The sequence below is a fragment of the Daktulosphaira vitifoliae genome, unplaced genomic scaffold, assembly GCF_025091365.1.
Source record: "Daktulosphaira vitifoliae isolate Bord-2020 unplaced genomic scaffold, ASM2509136v1 Scaffold_2, whole genome shotgun sequence".
NCBI classification, from domain to species: Eukaryota; Metazoa; Arthropoda; class Insecta; order Hemiptera; family Phylloxeridae; genus Daktulosphaira; species Daktulosphaira vitifoliae.
In genome coordinates this window covers 20928778-20933544 of record NW_026099573.1, presented here as the reverse complement: position 1 = coordinate 20933544, position 4767 = coordinate 20928778, and the positions used below count along the sequence as shown (strand labels likewise).

Below are 4767 nucleotides of genomic sequence, written 5' to 3'. Positions count from 1 at the left end.
GTTCCGGAAGGTCTGACACTTTTATATATATCTTAAATTAAAGCTAATGTAATGTACTTTATTATGAAAAAAAAAATTCTGACTTTATTTTGTCTTCATGGTGAAAATGGCTACCGAATGCTATTTTTGTGTGAAAATTCTCGATTTTATTTTTTAAATTATTAACATAATAATGCTATAACTTATTTAAAAGTGTATGGATCAACACAATTTTTTTATGAGAAATAATATTTTTTTAATAATCCCTTTTTCATTCGACACACTTTATCTTAATCAGAATATTAATAAGGAAATAGCAGATCATGTAGCTTTTGGAATTATCCAACAATTTTTTTTAAATTAAACATTATAGAAAGATTTGCATCTTGAAAATGGCTACCGTATGCTATTTTTGTGTTAAAATTCTCGATTTTATATTTTACATTTTTAACTTAAATCAATACAATTTTTTTATGAGAAATAATATTTATATATTTCTTTCATTCGACATACTTTTATTTTAAATCGGACACTTTCCCTTTATACAGAGTAAAACAGATCTAACTCATATAACTTATGATCGAATAAAATTTTATACTTTTTTTTTTTTTAATCAATTTTTACAATATAGAACCATATTTAAAATATATTTTATATTATTTGTCTGTTATTGTTAAGAGTTTCTTCAAACAATTTATTTCAACACCGCCTAATATTTTCCATACTTTTTCTGGCACTTCATCTGGTCCCACTTCTTTATTCTTTTTCATTGATGCCACACCCTCCCATACCTTTTTCTCATTAATTAAATCTACTAGTCCCTCATTCCACGAGATATCCTCTAATGTCGCTTTTAGGTACTCCTTATTCCGTAATTTTTCAAAATACTCTTTCACCATTTTTCACATCATCATCACTCGTGAGTACCTTATTATTTACACTTTTTATACAACTTATATAATGATAATCTTTAGACCTTTTCTCTCTTTTGCAAGTCAATAGATTTTTTTCTCGTCTTCCTTTGTTCCTAGCCTATCATACCTCTTAAACTTCGCCAAAAAAATTATAAAAACGTTGTCTAAAACATGTTGAGTTTTTAATTAAATAAGTTCGTATATCATAAATTTAAACTTGAATAATAATCAATAATTGCATTTATCAACAAGGAATTTACTATAATAATCTGATTACAATGATAGAATCACGCAAATTAATAATTGTTATCACTTTTAACTTGGCTAACCATGAAACACTCATAGTTGACATACGATAATGTTTCTAACTTTTGTAATAATTATCCTATCTTCTCTAGTCACTCCACTTATCTATCTAAGCATCGTCATCTCTACTACACTCATTCTCTGCTCTACTTTCTCGACAACCACCCAAAACTCTGAGCCATACATCCATAGCTAGCCTCATTAAAGTCTTGTAGAATTTGCCTTTCAGCCTCATTGGAATACTTTTATCGCAAAACACACTTGACACTTCTCTCCACTTCACCCACCCGAATATAATTCTGTATTTTGTATCTTTGTCGATATCAAACTTCTTTTGCACGCACAACTAATCTTGAATACTTAAAACTTTCCACTTCTTCTGTCATGTCCTCGCCTATTGTCACTGATCTCTACATTTCACCTATCTCATGTTATTCTTTGTCAAACTTGTACTCTATATACTGTAATGATATACACAGTATAACATTAATGTCATAATGTATTATTTAAGACTTCAATTAGTTAATCACACAAAATGGAATGTAAACCAATTAAAATAAGATATATATATATGTACCTTTTAAATATTAAAATATACTATTGAAATTTCGTAGAAGAAAATATATATTAATTATATAAAAGAAACAGGAAATAATAAACAATATGTAATAATATAATAAAGTGTTAGATATAAGGTAATCAATAATATGTAAGATTTTATAGAACAAACTGTAGAACATTATAAAATGTAGATCATCATTGACGAAAATGTAATAAATTATGATTAATAAAGAAATAATGGTAGCGTGACCAATTCTTACCTTTGAACTAACGATCAAATTAATATAAAGAGCCCAAAATAATGAGCATTCTGGCTCAGATGTCACTCTGATGGTGGTCAGAATGCTCTCGCTGAATCAAATGCGGTCAGATATTCATAGAGGCACTCATTACGCTCGATCATTCCACATAACGAAATATATGCGATAAGTGAACCTCCGCAATTATAGTTGTATAAGAATACAACATCTATTTATTTAAAAGTGTCGGAGAAAATATCAAGGTAGGGAAATAATAATTTCACCAAAAATATATAAGGTTTAGAATTTAATTTTATGAGTACATACATATGTAGATTAAGTAGGCATACAGGAAAATCATGTGATCATCAATGATAAAAAATATATCAAGTAAATTTAATAAATCGATAATGTTTGTACTGAGTTACTTGGCAGAGTTATATCGATGATACGTGTCTATTTCAGGAGTTAGGTTGGAGGTTCATATACAGGGTGTTCAGTAAGTCAGGAAACGGGTTTCTATTGTTCTCATTGTTTGTAACAATGAGAACAATAGAACCCCGTTTCCTGACTTACTGAACACCCTGTATATAGCCACCATACCACTCTGGGTAGACACAAAAGGTCGCTCAATCCCACCTCTCATCGATGACCGTCAAAACTCATGGCATTATTGATATTAACGAATTAACAATTAATCATAATGAATCTCATATTAATAGAATAAAGATCAATTTATTTTTCTATTATCTTTTACCTTTCTTGCAGACCCTCGTACTCATATCCCGAGTAATAATATTATTAATACAATAATTAATAATATTAAAAGAAAGAATAAAATAATTTAAATTTTAAATTATTTTATTCTTTCTTTTTGAGTCACTACAATACTCTGTCTTACTTCTACTTATTCTTAATCTTTTTTCATCAAAAGCTGATCTCCACACCTGATTAATTTCTTCTTTATTTTCTCATATTATACTATCGTCAGCAAACAACATGCACCACGGCACCTCTCCTTGCATTTCTAAAATTTGATGTCTGTTTTCACTATGAAGACAAAATAAATTCTGATGTATTTTTTCCATAATAAAGTATAATACAATAGCTTTTATTTGAGATATATATAAAAGTTTCAAACTTTCTGGAACACTTTCAAAAGTTAATTTTTCGTAAAAAAGTTGTCATTTTAAATCCCCACCTGTGGGCAGGTGAAGGGTCAAATTTATAAAAAAAAAATATACCAAATGATAGGTAAAGATATCATGCATCTACAAAAAAAAAAATTATATTGATTTGATTATTTTTAAAAAGTTATGGCAGTTTTAAGAAAAAAAATTGAAAAATTTTCGAAAAATAGCGATTTTTAAATTTGTAATTTTTTTGGAGATTCCCCCCATTTACGGGTAACGAGGGAAATTGTTGAGGGTAATGTCTTCGACTAGATATGATTTGTGATCTTTTGACGTATCGTTGAAAGAAATCGATTCGGTGAGAGCTGAGAAAAAGTAACAGACACACAAAATAAAACCATAGTAAAATCAATACCTTCTCAGCTTCGCATGGAAGCTAAAAAGTTAATTAATTTTTTTTAATTACGTTACTTATGAGAGAGTTAGATAAAAAACACCAAGTGTGAAAAAGTTTGAGAAATCACATTCGCGAAACAGTCTGGTGCAGAGACGCTTCATGACCAAATTTTTGGGAAAAAAAAATGAGGTATTGAATAAACCAGAAATCGCTTTTTTATAGGCCTGTATTTGCGGGGCAAATTGATGTTTTAGATTTTAATTGAAAAATGCTTCTTATTGGTTAGTCAATTAAACTTAAAGGGATACGTGCGCAACCTATTATTCTCCATTTTTTTAGTTATTGTTAGATGCGGTTAATGGTGAATTGACATCGGCCATTAAGGATGTAGGCCTATTGTTTCGAGCCATAAGACTGCCAAGCACGTTTAAATTAGTCAAAAACATGTGAGGTTTTATAATCGACGACCAAAAAAAACATTTAAACCAAACGGCCAGACCACTCGACGACGACAACACATTGTGAACCGGAAGGATGTTACAAAATTTGTTAAAATTTATACTAAATTATTCTAAATAGTTTATAATTTTATAAATATTTGTAAAAGTTAGAATAACTTAATAAGTTTTTAACAATATTAATTTAATTATGGTTTTGGTATCATCAAATAAAAAGTATTTTTGTTCGTTCTTAATTAGTCTATTATTTATCCAGAATTATCATATATATATATATTAGTACATTATTTAAATTTAGTAAATTAATGTTTTTGTTTATACTAGAGTAATTCTAATAAATATATAATAACGTTATATATATTTTTTTTATTTTTTTAACGTAGGAAAATAAGGGGCACCCTAACAAATATGAGTAATAAGACTAAATATAAATTATATATTTTTCTTAGTTTGCACAGGCTTTGCATGCTTTAGACTATAAGGAAAACATCTGAACATTTCAAAGAAACAAAAATAACATCATAGTCAATATTTAAACTCGCAAAGTACAGAATAAAATTTAATTAGAAATAAATTATATTGCCGAGTGGCAAATTCTGATTACTTTTTTTTAATTTTCTACAACATCAATATTATATCCCAGAGTGGGAACCGTTAGGGAGGGTTGGGAAAAAAAAATGTGGAACGCTTCACGATTTTGCGTGTCATCCTTGCGTAGGGGCCATGCTAATCTTCTCTGTATCGTACCAATTTTAGTATATGTACTGCCGAAGCAAGTAC

The 4767-nt window shown here is 28.6% G+C and overlaps 1 non-coding gene across 1 annotated transcript; it reads right to left on the bottom strand.

The window, feature by feature from the left end:
* Positions 1-4660: 4660 nt before the first annotated feature.
* LOC126900133 (U6 spliceosomal RNA) lies at positions 4661-4767 on the bottom strand. The gene has a single exon (XR_007702803.1). It is a non-coding gene; the product is annotated as a U6 spliceosomal RNA (small nuclear RNA).